The sequence below is a fragment of the Callithrix jacchus genome, chromosome 6 (assembly GCF_049354715.1).
Source record: "Callithrix jacchus isolate 240 chromosome 6, calJac240_pri, whole genome shotgun sequence".
NCBI lineage: Eukaryota > Metazoa > Chordata > Mammalia > Primates > Cebidae > Callithrix > Callithrix jacchus.
The window spans coordinates 115,288,900-115,307,131 of NC_133507.1; the positions used below are offsets into that span (position 1 = coordinate 115,288,900).

The following is an 18,232-nucleotide window of genomic DNA, read 5'->3' on the forward strand; positions in this document are numbered from 1 at the left end:
CTGAAAGACATTATCTCTGCTTGTGTTATTTCTTAGACTTCATTTCTGACTTTTAAAAAGATATAGCAAAATGACCATTTTTTTAAAAATGCATGTTAAATGTATAAATTATCCAATAATTTTCAAAGCATCTGTTTTTTTAAATTATTATTTACAATATGAATTCAAATTTTAATAAGTGTTTTGAATGTGAAGACTAAGCCTCATACCCTTATTGCATCTTCTTGTTGAGGAAAAGAGGTAAGAATTGAGTTGTTTCCTTTGTATTAATGTACATTGAAAATCCCTTAGTAGGCAGTTCTAGAGTGACCACACATCCTACTTTAGCTGGCACAGACACAGGTCACACACTGTTCCAATGTAATTATTAATACTGCGCTTTCAAATGATCAGTTTAGATGATAAATTATGTGGTTGCTTAAAGCAATCCAATAGGTAGCAATTTCTACTTGCCTTTGTTCTTCATTATATATTTTTTCTGGTTATTCTTTAAACTTTGTATTAAAGGGCTTACTTTGTATATTACCTGTTAACTTATCAATGCTTTCTTTCTATTTAATGTTTAGAGGAAAATCAAATAAAAATTCTTACAATCCCCAATGACTCACTGTTTAACTCTGACTTTCAAGAGAATTAGACCTTATAATTCTCTGTTCGTGAATGTCAGAGGAATTAGTATGGAGCATTAGTTGGGAAAAGATTAATGGTAAACACATCCTGAAAGGTAATATAGAGAGGAAACAAAAGGCCATTATTTATTTACAGGTCTAAAAACAATGTGTTCAAAAAAATCTAATTCATATCCATGTGGTCCAGAACAGTATTGATCTACAATATTTTTAAAGAATAATATTTAGTAAAACAAATGCATGTGGATAATTTTTTAATGCAAAGAAATGATTCAAATAAAATTACAACTGTAGCATTAAAAAAGAAAAAAACAAAAAGACCAGTAAAAAAGGAAATTAAGCAACATGTCTTTACCATATCTTCCTTATATACATATTCCCAAGCACTGTCTAGTACCAATCAAAGTCTGAAATGTATGTTTTTATTGAATTAATGTATCTCTTCATTTTGATTGCACATATTCAAATAATCTGTATATAACATACATATCACTGTATTCAACACACTGGTTATATTTTTTATTTTAAATTATTTTTTATCCTCATATACATATACTATTATTATTATTATTATTATTATTTTGAAACAGGGTCTCACTCTGTCACCCAGGCTGGAGTGCAGTGGCATGACCTTGGCCCACTACAACCTCTGCTTCCTGGGTTCAGGCAATTCTCTCATCTCAGCCTCCCAGGTGGCTCAGACCTGTAGTCTGAGCCACCACATGTGGCTAATTTTTGTATTTTTTGTAGCGACAAGGTTTCAACATGTTGGCCAGGTTGGTCTCAAACTCCTAACCTCAGGTGATCCACCTGCCTTTGCCTCCCAAAAGGCTGGGATTATGGATGTGAGCAACCAATCCTGATCTCACTTATATTTAATAAGTGTAAAGCGAGTATCTAGTATAAGACTAACTCTAATTTATCAAAGCATTGAAGAAATAAATATTGAGTTGATAAAGTTAAAATAAAACATATACATTCACCACGCTGGTGACTTATATAAATTCATTTGCTTTTACATTTAGTAATCATAGGGCCAAAAAATATATAAACTCCAGTTGATGACATGAAATGAATGTTCCAATTTTCCTTAGGTAAGTAAGACAAATAAGAAGGAATAATGAAAACGTTCAACTCTCATTAGCTCAATTCCTTTTTTACAACAGAGGGAAAACTTTTTCCAATGCAAAATTCAATTTGAATTTTTGAATGTATGCTTAATAGAATTATGGTCATTCATATAATATTCTTAAAATTATAAATCCTATAGTTTTGGAAACTCATAAAAGAGGGTAAAATTTTATAAAACATTTAAGGCTGTAGTAATTCCTCTTTCATATCTGGCATTGAGTAAATATTAAGTTATTATCATCATCCACTAAAAAGACCTGACAAGGAGCACTATGGTATGCTATCTTGTAGTATACTGGTAAAATTTTATTAGTATAATACTAAAAGCAAGTCTTCAGAAAACAGTTTCTTAAGTATGCAAGATATTTGTCTTTGACAATTTTGTTTTTGCTTGATTAGAGTCTGCAACTATAATACCTTAGATCATCTTCTTGGGATTAACATTTTTTTAAGAAAGGAAATTTAAGTTTTATATGTAGTTACAAAAAATATATTCCTGCTCTCTGTATTCCAAAGCTCCAACTAATGACAATAATATTACTGATGTACACTGAAGAAAGCATGTGGGATTGAGTATCTAAATTCTTTATATCCCTTATAAAATTTTATTACTTATGAGTACTGAAAAGTTACTGAAAAATCATTTAGCATTGCTGAGCTGTCACTTGATTATCCTGAACTTAGTAATATTGTAAAAGGAGCATAAAATTCCAAGATGGAAAAAAAAGAGGTTAAAATAAGAGCAATAGTAAAAACTACAGTGCAGGATATTAATTGTGTTGAATGGTGTGAGTTTCTGACAGATAATAAACAAGTGATAGATGTGATCTCTAAAATTACATGTGTATCATGAACTGAACCCTCAGTTTAATACAGGGTCATTGGATTTTACAGTCTCATAAGCTTCCAGGACTTTGCCTGGCACATCAACACAATTGCTTAATGTGCAATAAATTCTACAGCTAGCCATCTGCTTACCCTTTTGACCTTTTAGATTTTATAAAAACCCAAGCTCATAATTTCTCACTTCATGAACCACCAGACTTTTGGAATATGTTATAGTTCAGGGTTACTTTGTCTTTTTTATGCAACCAAAGAGACTTAATACATTGGATAAAATTTGGCAGCAACATGCCTTTTCCATTGAAATGGCTATGAAAGAAATCACTAGAGTTAATAAGATTTAGACTATTTCTACCTATTGTGTAGTTGGATATGCTCATTTAAACAAATGTGTGCTAGTGATGGGGATTCTTAAGCCAAACAGTATGCAAACTGCAGGAAGTAACTTCTAAAAAAGAAACCAGGAAAATGATTCCAAAATATATATACACTGGTAATATAGAACTTTGAATTTACATGAATATAATATTATATTATTTTTGCATTTTTTGTTTAGTTCATAAATAATTTTCTTAATCATGTGGTAGAGAATTTCTCATTAGAGACATAACAATATATCATGCACTTGAAGAAAAGTATAAAGAATATCTTTAGTTTTATGATGGTAAAGTCAAAGGGCCAGAAGGATTAGAATTCACACAAAAATAAATTATGAAACTCACATATGTTCCCATAGCTAGTGTCAGAGCTGGGGAAGACCCCAGAGCTTCTAATCCCTTCTTCAAAATTCCTACTATCTCCTGAGCATAGACCAACTCTTAGCCTTGAGCAGCGAATGGGGAGAAGGCAGACAAATATCTAATCAATGGAAATCTAACTGCCAAAAGCTCTTTACCCTCTAGTGATTTCTCCAAGAATTCTTTTTCATCAAAACACTTATAATTGCAATGTATTTTTGATAAAAGAATTGGAGGTGCGGAAGCATCAAAATATAGTAAAGCCTTGCTCCTTCCAGATACAGCAACTGCCCAGCTTTCTTCTCTTTTCTCTGTCATCTTCTTTATCCACAAAAACCATGGTACTTCTCCTTTTATCTTAAACCATGGAGTTCTGTAAACTACTGGTCCCTCTGAGGTATAAATTTTTCTTTAAATAAGGTTATTAGGAATTTTTTCTAAACAAAGATTATACTTGGTTTCAGGAAAATAACAGTAAAGTGGTTAGAAGTGAGACATAGCTTGGGTTCAAACCCTAGTTTTACTGCTTACTGGTTGTGTGATCGAAGGATATCTCACTCTATGTTAGCTTGACCTTTGTAAAATAATGATGATGATAATAGTTTATAAGCTCACAGAGAATATATGAATACAATAAATTATTAGTATGTAATTAAAATATGTTAAATTAATACAATTCTATATATTCTATATGTATAGAATATATAGAATCTATATAGAATATATAGAATTTTAACATATACTCTATATGTATGGAATATATAGAATTTTAATAATTCTATCTATTTAGTCTCATTTAATTATATATATTCTGTATATAGACTATATATTTAAATGAGATATAGACTGTATATATTTTATATATATGCACTCATTTCTTTCAACTCCATAAATGTTGATATTTTTATTAAAGCAATTAAATTATTTTATTTTTGTTAATTAATTTTAATTTGAAAATGGTTCTTACTACAAAGCTGATGATACTTTTTCCTACTAAAAGAATGCCAGATAGATAAAAGGGATAGATTACATTTATTGAATGGCTACTATGTGTTTTACAAGGTGTATTATATTAATTATTTCACTTAATTTTCACAACTGTTAAAAATGTGATATTTTTAAGTACTGATGCATTGTCACCAGTAAATTGTGTGTGTGTGTGTGTGTGTGTGTGTGTGTGTGTGTGTGTGTGAAGTCAAACATAACATCTATATGTTATTTTATTTCTGGCTTTGAAAATAAAATATAGAGACTAAAGGCAATAATTAAAGAATTGCAAATTGGTCCAGGTCAATCATGAAGGGTTAGGAAAAGATAACCATTCAATTTCTCACCCACTACTTTATGATATATCTTTATTGCTTGAAAACTATTCATTGGGATTGGCAAAGATGTAATTGTGACTGAGCTAATTCAGAAACTGAGAATTACTAGATGTGGTATCTTTCTTTCTTTCCTTCCTTTCTTTTTTCCCCCCATTTTACTTCCTCCCTTTTTACTTTAATCAACATTTATTTTCTCAAGGAAATCTTTGAACAAATTTTGGAAGAATGAGACATAAAATTATTTTTGCTTTCTCAAGCAATTCTATTCTGCCACTCATTTCATTTATTTCAAAAATGTAAAAGGAAATGTGTAAACATGTAGCTCAGCAAAAAATTGAGTAACATACAGAAAACTTCACATGTTTTCTTAATCTAATATAATGAGAACATTTCTCATAAAGCTATAAGATGTGACTCCTATTCTGGATATATATATATATGGTCTTTAAATAATGTCTTCCTTAAAAAGCTATCTGTCGACAGGCCCAGATTGAGGTGGTGCCTTCTGCCTCTGCCCTAATCATCAAAGCCCTTAAGGAACCACCAAGAGACAGAAAGAAACAGAAAAGCATTAAACACAGAGGGAATATTACTTTTGATGAGATGGTCAACATTGCTCAACAGATGTGGCACCGATCTTTAGCCAGAGAACTCTCTGGAACCATTAAAGAGATTCTGGGGACTGCCCAGTCTGTGGGCTGTAATGTTGATGGCCTCCACCCTCATGACATCATAGATGACATCAACAGTGGTGCTGTGAAATGTCCAACTAGTTAGGAATCACAAAGTAAAATATTTCAATAAAGATCATTTAATAACTTGTAGGAAAAAAAAAGCTATCTGTCAATTGTAGGTGATTCTGGCCCCTAAAGTATTAAAACATTTCATAAAGGCAAAGCAAGTCCAAAGATTTAAAATACTTTTTTACAGCAAGGGGAGGTAACATTTAATTGAAGTATTGGAACAAATGAATAAGAATATTTTATATTTAAACAACTGAAGAAATGAATTAAGTTATTGCTCATTACCATTCTTCAAGTAACATTTGCCTTACATACACAAATACATAAAAACACACACACATGAGCGTATATACATACATGGAATACATGTAGACCTAGCACTACTTTTTTCTTTTGTTAAAATCATGGTTCTAAGAATAAAGAAATTGGTATATTAACTGGGCAATGGGCTTTGAGAAATACTGTGCATTTTATCACTGTTTTCATCTTTTAGTATTTTTTCTGTGTGATTAGTAAAAAACTTTCACTATTTTACTGCAGTAGAGGACCAAAAGAAGTACAAAATTAATTATTCTTGACAGGACTGCAGTGACCAGCAAATGCATCTACTGTATACTTGCCAGATGTCAAGCTGGAACTCAGAGAATACACCATCTTCTGAGAAGAAGGAGCCCCGTGCTGTGATAGAATATCCAGAGAAATTCAGAGAACCTCAGGTAACATCACTGAAAATAGCCTTACTTCATATAAATGAACATGTTCTACTGTAGATTACTTTCATATTTGAAAATTACAGCAAAACCACGGAGAGAACGCACTGCAATGATCTCTAACCAGGCATAAAATAATTCATTTTCCATCAAGCTATGCAAGACAGGAAAGTCAAAGGAGATGAATACACATTCTTCTTCTTATTATTTTTTTGGCATATCAAGTGAGGAATAAAACATGAAATACATCTATTTGCAAATAATTCAAATTTATATATGTCATCTCCTAACTGCAATATTGAAGCCTAAACATCATTTTTTAACATGTCATTACATTCCTTTAACATGTCCTTATATAAATAAGCATTACAAGATGTCACCAGATGGCAAAAAGTAATATTTATAAATAATTATCTTTTAAAAGGCAAACCTGTCCAAATGTTTGAACTCAATCCTACAATTTATTAGAATGTTGTGCACTAATATTTGTGTTGACATTTTATGTCTTCTTAAACCAGGCTTGAAAAATATTTGCTTTTGCCCTTTGTAATACCAGAAATATTTTGGGCAGTTGATGCCTATAAGTTTTATTAATTCATCCATTTTTTCATTCAAGTTTCTATATTACCTATTTGAGGGGAAGTTATTGTCTATGCATAGGTAAGCTATGTTAAATAGAAAAACTCTCTCATTCTCAAAAGCAACATCTGCTAACCCATCTAGTTAATATTCAAAAGATGTTATTTGTAATTATTGCTGACTGGACAGTGTAGTATAAATAACATGAGTTTTAGAATCAGAAATAACCAGCTTTAAATTTAGGGTGATGGGGGCAGAATTCGACCTCTCTGCCTCTTTGGAATTGTAAATGGTGGTTTAGTTAGACATTATTCAAAGAAAAGTTTTAGCATATTTTGAACTCTCAGTACATGGTCAATAAAAGAAAGGTGAAAAAGAAAACAAAAATTGCACAGTTTAACTATTAAATTCAAACTATATCACTAAAACTATATTATCTATTAATGTCAGATCAGATGCATTAATTATATTTGTATATAGAAGACAACATTATACTATCAACACAAGGAAAATAAAACACTGTTTCTAACAACTTAACTGCAATTACTCATAGTTTTTGTTTTTCTATCATTTTGAAGAGCCTCATCAAATATATTTCTAAATCCGTAATAATGATAGTGTAGGTGTTTCTCTCAACCTTCACATTTAAACAATAACATAACAAACGAAGGAAAGAAAAGCAAATATTATATATGGAACAACGTGCTATGTGATTTTAATATGTTACCTCACATTGACACACCCACAAAGTCACGGAATCTTTATTTTTAAATCAAGAAAGTAAATTACCAATGTAAATTAATTTGTAAAAATTTACTCTTACCACTACAAATATTGTTGCCTGACCACTTTTTCTCCTGTCCTACTGTAATAACCTACCCTGGTCTAGCATCACTGACTCCATCTTACCTGTAAACTCTAGCCTAGCTTCCTCCTTCCTATCACAGCCCCTCTGAGTGTATAACTGGGTTATGCTGCACTTGTTGAAGTGTACTGTTCCTAACACTTGTAAACATTGTAACCACATCCTGCTTGGTCTACCCAGGTTAGTGTAAGAAAAAAAAAATTTCCCTTTGATCATTGTTTCTAGGAGCCTGATCACCCCCTTTCTTGGTGATTGTATGGAAAACACCTGTGCCCACAGCCCCTTCCTCTAACCTGCTTTTCTGCTTCTGTAATATTCCTCTTCAGCCAGGTACCACCTCCCCTACCTAAATCAAGGTATAAAAGATAATCAAGCCCCTTCCTCAGTAAGAAGAGAACTTTGAGCATTAGCTGTCTCTCAGTCACGATCTAATAAAAGGACTCTTGATTTGGAACTCAGTGTGTGGTGCATTCCTTCTAACTTGTTCAGTTACTACACTATCATATTCCTCCTTCCTCACTACATTTTTTTAACATGTGTACGTGTAGTTCTTTATGAGTATCACTGAACATGCCTGTCTTCCCCATTAGAATATTCTTTCCCCAGAACTTCCTAAGGTTTACAATCTCATTTCTTCTATCATTTAAGTCTGAGTAATGGCTACTCCATAAATAGGGCTCTTTCTGTTTCCTATCCAAAATTATTGACTATGCATAGGTAAGGTAAGCTATGTTAAATAAAAAAACTCTCTCCTTCTCAGAAGCAACATCTGCTTCTTTGTTTTTTTTTGTTTTTTTTTTTTTTTTTTTTTTTTTTTGAGACGGAGTTTCGCTCTTGTTACCCAGGCTGGAGTGCGATGATGCAATCTCGGCTCACCGCAACCTCCACCTCTTGGGTTCAGGCAATTCTCCTGCCTCAGCCTCCCGAGTAGCTGTGATTACAGGCACGCACCACCATGCTCAGCTAATTTTTTGTATTTTTAGTAGAGACGGGGTTTCACCATGTTGACCAGGATGGTCTCGATCCCTTGATTTCGTGATCCACCCACTTCGGCCTCCCAAAGTGCTGGGATTATAGGCTTGAGCCACCGCGCCGGGCCCAACATCTGCTTTTTATCCCAACTTTTATCCCAACTTCCTTTCATCCCAACTTTTTATCCCAACTTCCTCTCATTCCATATTATTTAGAACTTTTCTCCATAGCACTTGTCATTACATGAAATTATAATATGTTTGTTTTCTTGATGCTCTCAGTCTTTTTTAAAATGCAAATTGAACAAGAGTAGAACCATGTTGGATTTGTTGAAAGATACTCAGTGCCTAAAATAGGATGAAACATATTGAAGTTCAAAGTTCATATTAAATATTTGTTGAATAAATTTTTTCAAATGATACATCAGTGCTTAAAGGAAACAAAAGTACCAAGAAATGGGGAGGATATTATGGGAAAGATAAAGAAAAGTAAGTCAAACAATAAAAACATAGGAAATAAAAAGCACTCCTAAGAAAATGCAAAACAACTGAAATCATAACAAACAGTCTCTCAGACCATAGTGCAATCAAGTTAGAATTCAGAAATCATAAACCAACCCAGAACCGCACAGCAATAAGTGCCCATATGAGGAGAATGGGGAGATCCAAAATTGACACCCTATTGTCAAAATTGAAACAGCTAGAGGAGCAAGATCAAAAAAACTCAAAACCTAGCAGAGGACAAGAAATAACTAAGATCAGAGCTGAACTGAAAGAGATAGAGACACGAAAAACCCTTCAAAAAAATCAATAAATCCAAGAGCTGGTTTTTTGAAAAGATCAACAAAATAGACAGACCACTAGCCAGATTGATTAAAAAGAAAAGAGAGAACAACCAAATAGATGCAATAAAAATTGACAAAGGGGAAATCACCACAGATTCCATAGAAATTCAAACCATCATCAGAGAATATTACAAACAACTCTATGAACATAAACTAGTAAACCTGGAAGAAATGGATAAATTCCTGGACTCCTGTGTCCTCCCAGGAGAAAGCTGAAACTATGAATAGACCAATAACAAGGTCAGGAGTCAAGGCAGCAATTAAGAGCCTACCACACAAAAAAAGCCCAGGTCCAGATGAATTCACAGCTGAATTCTACCAGACACACAAAGAGGAGCTGGTACCATTCCTTCTGAAACTATTCCAATTAATCCAAAAAGTGGGAATCCTTCCCAAATCATTTTATAAGACCAACATCATCCTGATACCAAAACCCGGCAGAGACCCAACAAGAAAAGAAAACTTTGGGCCAATATCCATGATGAACATAGATGAAAAAATCTTCAATAAAATATTGGCAGGCCGATTGCAACAGCAAATCAAAAAACTTATCCATCATGATCAAGTAGGATTCATCCCGGGGATGCAAGGCTGGTTCAACATAAGCAAGTCTATAAACGTAATTCACCACATAAACAGAACCAAAATCAAAAACCACATGATTATCTCAATTGACGCAGAGAAGGCATTTGACAAAATTCAACAGCCCTTTATGCTAAATTACATCAATAAACTCGTTATCGATGGAACGTATCTCAAAGTAATAAAAGCTATTTGCAACAAACCAACAGCCAATATCATACTGAATGGGCAAAAACTGGAAGCATTCCCTTTGAAATCTGGCACTAGACAAGGATGCCGTCTTTCATCACTCCTATTCAATATAGTACTGGAAGTTCTAGCCAGAGCAATCAGGCAAGAAAAAGAAATAAAGGGCATTCAAATAGGAAAGGTGGAAGCCAAATTGTCTCTATTTGCAGACAACATGATAGTATACCTAGAAGACCCCATCGTCTCAGCCCAAAAACTCCTGAAACTGATAAGCAACTTATGCAAAGTCTCAGGATATAAAATCAATGTGCAAAAATCACAAGCATTCCTATACACCAATAACAAACTTAAAGAGAGCCAAATCAAGAACAAACTGCCATTCACAATTGCTACAAAAAGAATAAAATACCTTGGAATACAACTCACAAGGAACGTAAGGGACCTCTTCAAGGAAAACTACAAACCACTGCTCAATGAAATAAGAGAGGACACAAACAGATGGAGAAACATTCCATGTTCATGGTTAGGAAGAAATAATATGAAAATGGCTATACTGCCCAAAGTAATCTACAGAATCAATGCTATACCCAACAAGCTACCATTGACTTTCTTCACAGAACTGGAAAAAACCACCATGAACTTCATATGGAACCAAAAGAGAGCCCTCATAGCCAAGTCAATTCTAAGCAAAAAGAACACAGTGGGGGGCATCACACTACTGGATTTCAAATTATACTACAAGGCTACAGTAATCAAAACAGCATGGTACTGGTACCAAAACAGAGATATAGACCAATGGAACAAAAGAGAGGCATTGGAGGCAACACAACATATCTACAACCATATAATCTTTGATAAACCTGACTAAAATAAGCAATTGGGAAAGGATTCCCTGTTTAACAAATGGTGTTGGGAAAACTGGCTAGCCATGTGCAGAAAGCAGAAACTGGACCGCTTCCTGACACCTTACACTAAAATTAACTCCAGGTGGATTAAAGACTTAAATATAAGACCTGGCACCATAAAAACCCTAGAAGAAAATCTAGGAAAAACCATCCAGGACATAGGAGTAGGCAAGGACTTCATCAACAAAACACTGAAATCATTGGCAACAAAAGCCAAAATAGACAAATGGGACCTAATGAAACTCCACAGCTTCTGCATGCGAAAAGAAACAGTCACTAGAGTGAATTGGCAACCAAAAGAATGGGAAAAAATTTTTGCAGTTTACCCATCTGACAAAGGGCTGATATCCAGAATTTACAAAGAACTCAAACAGATTTACAGGAAAAAAAAACAAACAAGCCCATTCAAAAATGGGCAAAGGATATGAACAGACACTTTACAAAAGAAGACATATATGAGGCCAACAATCATAAAAAAATGCTCATCATCACTGGTCATTAGAGAGATGCAAATCAAAACCACATTGAGATACCATCTCACACCAGTTAGAATGGCAATCATTAAAAAATCTGGAGACAACAGATGCTGGAGAGGATGTGGAGAAAGAGGAACACTTTTACACTGTTGGTGGGAGTGTAAATTAGTTCAACCATTGTGGAAGACAGTATGGCGATTCCTCGAGGCCTTAGAAATAGAAATTCCATTTGACCCAGCAATCCCATTACTGGGTATATATCCAAAGAACTATAAATCATTCTACTATAAGGACACATGCACACAAATGTTCATTGCAGCACTGTTGACAATAGCAAAGACCTGGAACCAACCCAAATGCCCATTGATGATAGACTGGATTGGGAAAATGTGGCACATATACACCATGGGATATTATGCAGCAATCAGAAATGATGAGTTTGTGTCATTTGTAGGGACATGGATGAATCTAGAGAACATCATTCTCAGCAAACTGACACAAGAACAGAAAATGAAATACCGCATATTCTCTCTCGTAGGTGGGTGATGAAAAATGAGAACACATGGACACAGGGAGGGGAGTACTAAACACTGGGGTCTATTGTGGGGAAAAGGGGAAGGCCAGTGGTGGGGGGGAGCTTGGGAGGGATAGCCTGGGGAGAAATGCCAAATGTGGGTGAATAGGAGAAAGGAAGCAAAACACACTGCCATTTGTATACCTATGCAACTGTCTTGCATGTTCTGCACATGTACTCCAAAACCTAAAATGCAATAATAAATTTAATTTAAAAAAAAGTAAAAACAAAATAGGATTCGAAAAAAAGAAAAAAAAAGACTCTGGGAGCTCAGCAGATGTCCCTAGACTCCCATACCCTGCTGTTTCCATGGGACCATAAGATGGCTTTTTTTCTTCCAGTTAGATATCGATTTTAACTCCCTCTTATAAAGAAGCTGATTGGCTAAAACTTACATCAGGTAACTATGACTAGATCAAACCACTCTGGCCATGGTGGCAGAGTAACATAACATAAGCATCATCACTAAAGGCATATATATTTTTTGTCATCCTTAGGGAAGAGAGAAAGCTCAGCCAATAACCAAAATGAAGACTACCACAAATTTAAGAAATAAATGGACTCTTGAAATGCCTCTGCTTATAATACTTCTTGATTCTTTATTATTTTACCTTTGTTCTAGAAGATTTGGAGGCCAGTCATTTATTCCTTAGTCACAATTCAGTTAAATTATTTAAGGATTTCAAGGGAATTGAATACTGTTGAAAGAGAGCTAAGCATATATTTTATTACTTTTTGATACTTATAAAGGAGAGAAGAGAAAAACAGCTTTAGAAAATAAAGGGCAATGTAAGAAATTCAACATCAAATAATGTTCTTCATGAGAGAGAAGAGGCATATGAAGGTTATGTTTCTGTGGGTTTTTCCATCTTTTTAAAATGTTTTTTAACTGAAATAGTTTACATACTCTTTTTTTAACTTCTGTTTTAAATTCAGGAAAACAAGAGCAGCTTTGTTATGTAGGTAAACTTGTGTCATGGGGGGGTTGTTGTACAGATTATTTCATCACCCAGCTATTAAGCCTACTACCAACTGGTTATTTATCCTGATTCTCTCCCACCTCCCACCCTCCACTCTCTGAAAGGTCCCAGTACATGTTGTTCCCTTCTATGTGTCTATATGTTCTCATCATTTAGTTCCTACTTATAAGTGATAATTGCAATATTTGGTTTTCTGTTTCTGTGTTAATTTGCTAAGGATAACGGCCTCCAATTCTATCTGTGTCTCAACAAAGGACATGTTCATGTTCTTTTCTATGGCTGTGCAGTGTTCCATGGTGTATATATATATCTCATTTTCTTTATTCAGTCCATCACTGATAGCATTTAGGTTGATTCCATGTCCTTGCTACTGTGAATAGTGCTGCAATGAACATATGTGTGCATGTGTTTTTATGATAGAATGATTTATTTTTTCTTTGTGTATATTCCCAGTAATGGGACTGCTGGGTTGAATATTTCTGTCTTTAGGTCTTTGAGGAATTGACACACTGTCTTCCACAAACGTAGTCTTGACATCAATGTTTAAGAGAATTTTCTCTATATTTTCTCTAGCATGGATCATTTAACAGACAGAAGAAAAAAAAATACTTTGAATTTTTACCATAGCTCGACCAGTTCAGTTTTACTGTTTTGTTCAACTTCTACTTTTATTAAAAACTTACTTACAATATAAATAATTATTGAAACACTGATAAAAATTTTAAAGGATAGGGCACAGTTTTATCAAGTTGAATCAGATAATGGCATGTAATTGAACTTAGACAAAAATGGATTCGAATATTTGCCATATCTTGGGATTTTGGCCTGGAGAATCCCAGTCCCATAACCAGGTATTATTTAACTCTGATTCATGAAATACTTACGTGTAAAATGAAATGATTATTCTTTCATAAAATTATTTAAAGAATTATATGAGATAATTTATTGAAAACCACATATTTATCAAATATTGTTTAATTATAAACAAAATCGACTTATATTTATATATAACTAAATATCTTGCAACCACTATAATGGATATGGAAGCTTCTCATGAAGTGATATACTGTTGCCTGGTCAACACAAGAATTGAATACATTTTATGCTCTTATTTGTGTGAAAAGTCATAAGATATATAAGATACATATGCACACACACATTACACGCACACACACATTACACACACACAGAAACACACATTCACATACTTATATATAAAACAAGTGCAAAATTAAAATTAGCCCTGGGAAAGATACATAAGAAACTGATATTGCTAGTTACCTCTGTAAAGAACTGAGCGAATTTGTCAAATGTGAGAAAAAGAATTTCCTTTGTGTCCTTTTAGATTATGAGCTATGGGAATATATTACAAATACAAAGATGAATAAATGATGTTGGAAACTAAATAAAATGCCTGTTTCCCTTTTCTTCTTGACTCTTTAAAAGGTCCTAAATAAAGGAAATAATGTACAAGTTTAAAAGTCTCAGCAGTTAAGATGGATTATTTTACAAATATGTGTTGAATAAGACCAATCACTTTAGATTATAAAAATATTCTTTTATCTCTCCTATTTAGTTCCTGTTGATTTTAGTTTAGGATTAAAGCATCACGTTGATCATTGCTGAAAATCATACTCAACTGAAAATTGTCTGTTTCACCTTTAACATACATTAGCCTACCTAAAAAACTAAAAATATGAGAAAAAAGTACATGTACTATATAAAATGTGCTTATCATATAAATATTATAAATACATGCTTTGTTCTTCAAGTATAATTTTTAAGCTGTTTTTATTTTATCAATAGCCTAAATATTCATTAAATTCTCAATGTTTTCTAACAGTTTATGAAATGAGGAAAAACAAATATTTAGCATGTTCTAGTTTATTCTCTAGCAACTGCCCACTGTTCTGTGCATGTTAAACTTCTTATGCAGGTAGTAGTCACTTTGCTTTGGAAATGCAGAATTTTCGAGTACTCAAGTCAATCTTTGAATGTTAAAGAACATACTCTATTCATTAGAATATTACTTCCTATGCAAAGGAATTCAAGAGTAATTGTTCAAAATGAAAACACAGGGAAGACATTTTACAATAACTTATTTCCTCATTTTATTGTATGAAGCACAATCATATATGTTAGTTATAAAATAACAATGCCTCAGATCTGAGTGGTGCTTTATACTTTCACATGTAACATTTGATTTGATTTCTGCATCTTTACCAGGAATATGGATCTCTAACAATGCCAATAGTGCTTCGTTCTTCCCCTTTGCTGAACGTGGCTTAAGATTAAAATAAAATCTGATATGAACAAAACATGTAATTCATCAGAACATGGAATTTGAAACAGATTTTTCCCCCCATTGAGGATCAAATCTGCCACAGAATTCATGGCATATTGCCCAAAGGGTATTGTTAGAAATGCTATGCAGAGTTAAAAACTGTGTCTATGTTTTGCTGGCACTTATGTTCAAGTGTAGTTGTCTTATCACATTTTAAAAACCGGCAAAATTCCATTATAACAGATGGACAGAAGCAGAAAGTGCCAGTTCTCAGTGTGGTAGAATCATTTACAAAAGGCTTGAGTAGAAGGCCAAGAGAACAAAAATGTTCTGAAATTCATCTATTCTGCTATTAAATATAAGGCATTGCTTCTCAGTTAAGTTTTTTCACACTCACGGTAATGAGTGAATCATACTTTTAACATTATGGCAGATACAGTCAACAACAATTAAAATATTGCATTGATTTGAAGAATCCAGGGTGGAATAAGATGCTTCAGAATACAGAATGTTACAAAAGATACTAGAAACAAAGTGAAAGAGATGCTAAGGAAAGAATAAAACCATGAAAGAAGTTGGTAGATATCCTGGCCTTTAGAGGCTTCTTCAATCCTGATATTCAAAGAGTCTATATTAATTTTTTTCTTCTGTGCAATTTTATAGTACAGTGTAGAGCAAAATGATATCTACATGAATATCTTAAACAATTTGGTATTCTGAAGGTACAAATGGTGATCTCAATTTTATTAGTCTTTTATTCAAAAGACTATTATATTAGAGATAGGTAGACCTTGTGGGGAGGAATTTTTTAAATGGGTAGTTAATGGATAAGAAATAAGAGTCACGCATTAAGTTTGGTTAATTCAATGGGGTAGTAGCAATTTTGACTAAACTGTAAACACAATTTGATTAAGAATAATAAATCTCACCCATTAGCATCTCAGATATATTACTTTTCTATTTCTATTATTAAAGTTATAAATTACCACAAAGAGTGGCTTAAAACAACAGAAATTCATTATTTTACAGTTCTGCGGGTTAGAAGTTGCACATAGATCTCACTAAAATAAAATCAACACACACTCAAGAGATGCATTCTGTCTTGGAGGTTCTAAAGAAGAATCTGTTTTCTTGCTTTTTCTGTCTTCTAGAGCCTACCTGCATTCATAGTCTCCTTCCTCTATCTTCAATGCCATCAATTTTGCATCTTTCTGATTATTCTCATACAATCACAGTTTTCCATGACTCTCCTCGTCTGCTTCCCTCTTCCATTTTTAAATACCTGGTGATTATATTGGGCCCTCCTAATGTAGAAAAATCTCCTTAATTAATATCAGCTTATTTACGATCTTAATTCCATCTTCACCATACAATTTATCATATTTACATGTTCTAAGGCTTAGGATGTTAACATCTTTTTGTGAGGCATGAGGAGAAGCACTACTGTCCCTATCACAATATGCCCTCTAGACTCCAAAATTCAAGTCCATGTCACATGCGTAATATATTCATCTTCACCAAGGTCTCCAAATCATCTTTACTCACTAGAGTATAAACTCAAAGTCCAAACTCTAGGCTTTGTTCTCATCAGTTAAAAAGTTCTGAATTTCATCATCTAAATCATCTAAATTGGGTTTGGGTGAGGCTTTGGATGTAAATCATCCTAAAGCAAAATTCTTTTTTACTTATAAACCTGGAATACTAGAAAAAAAAAAAAAAACCATCTGCTCCAAAAGTACAATGGTACTAGGAATTGTACTAGAAAGGAATAGGATAGATATTTCCTATTAGAACTTGAGAAAATGAAAAAAAAAATACAAAGAGAGAAATCACTAGTCCCAAGCATTATCTAAATCTAGCCGGGCAAACTCCACTTGGTTTCAAGGACTAGGGATGACATATTTCTGCGCTGCCCTTGGGGATCCATGACTCCACTCTGTGGGACATTTTTACATTTTTCCTGAAAGGTAGCCCATGTTTGCAGCTGAGTCCTATTACCAGACTTTCCTGGCTTTACCCTTTTGGGAGTGTGACAACCTTTTTCATTTTATATTCTTTCAGTCCACCGAGGTCCATGATGACAGCATTTCTGCTGGTATAAAATTCCCAAGACTTTTGTGGCTCTCCTGTGTGTCAGGGGAATTTACTCTATCAGATAAGACAGATCTTTATTAGATAACCCCATAGCTACTTGTGATGATTTAGAGGATCTATGAATCACAAAATCTCTTCATATTGTCTTTTCTATGACTTAAATATTCTGAATTTTTAATCTTTCTAAGGAATTAAGACCCAGTGCCTAGGGGTTGTATTGAGAACTAGTCACTTAGGCATTCCCTGCTTAGCATGTACCACAATACCAGATTCCCAGAAGGAAAGCAAGTGTTGAGAAAAAACCATATTGTTTGCATGGTTTAGGGACAGTGAACCACTCTTTATCAGTTGGGGTGGTGAGAGTTCTCCTGAAATCCAAATTTCCAGATACCAACCAAGGAGCAATCTTGGAATCAGGCCTTTCAAAAGACAGCATTCAGGCCAGATATGTTCCTGTCTTCCTTACACTTTCTAAACTAGGGGCAGTTGCCTGGCCTGAATCTCACAAGGAATGTCTGTGCTGTGATGAGTCCTAAATGGGATGCTTTAGTCCTGTGGGGCTGATTACAGCCCAATATCCCATATGGGATCTTTTGGGTCCAACTACAGGCAGTTACAGGTCTTTGTCTGGCAGGCTTCATGAGGTTAGGTTGTCCTCTCACACCAGACTTTGTGAACAATCAATGCATTCCATTTTTCTGGGGAGTCGAAGTCATATACTCAACCGTGAACCCCTTTTCCTCAAGTAAACCATGCTCATATGTGTATCT

At 33.8% G+C, this 18,232-nt stretch overlaps 1 long non-coding RNA gene across 1 annotated transcript in view; it reads left to right on the forward strand.

The window, feature by feature from the left end:
- Positions 1-5,974: 5,974 nt before the first annotated feature.
- LOC144576817 (uncharacterized) overlaps positions 5,975-18,232 on the forward strand; it is a 126,556-nt gene continuing 114,298 nt past the window's right edge. Inside the window, exon 1 of the long non-coding RNA XR_013519371.1 lies at positions 5,975-6,124. This is a non-coding gene — a long non-coding RNA (uncharacterized LOC144576817). The remainder of the gene's footprint in view (positions 6,125-18,232) is intronic.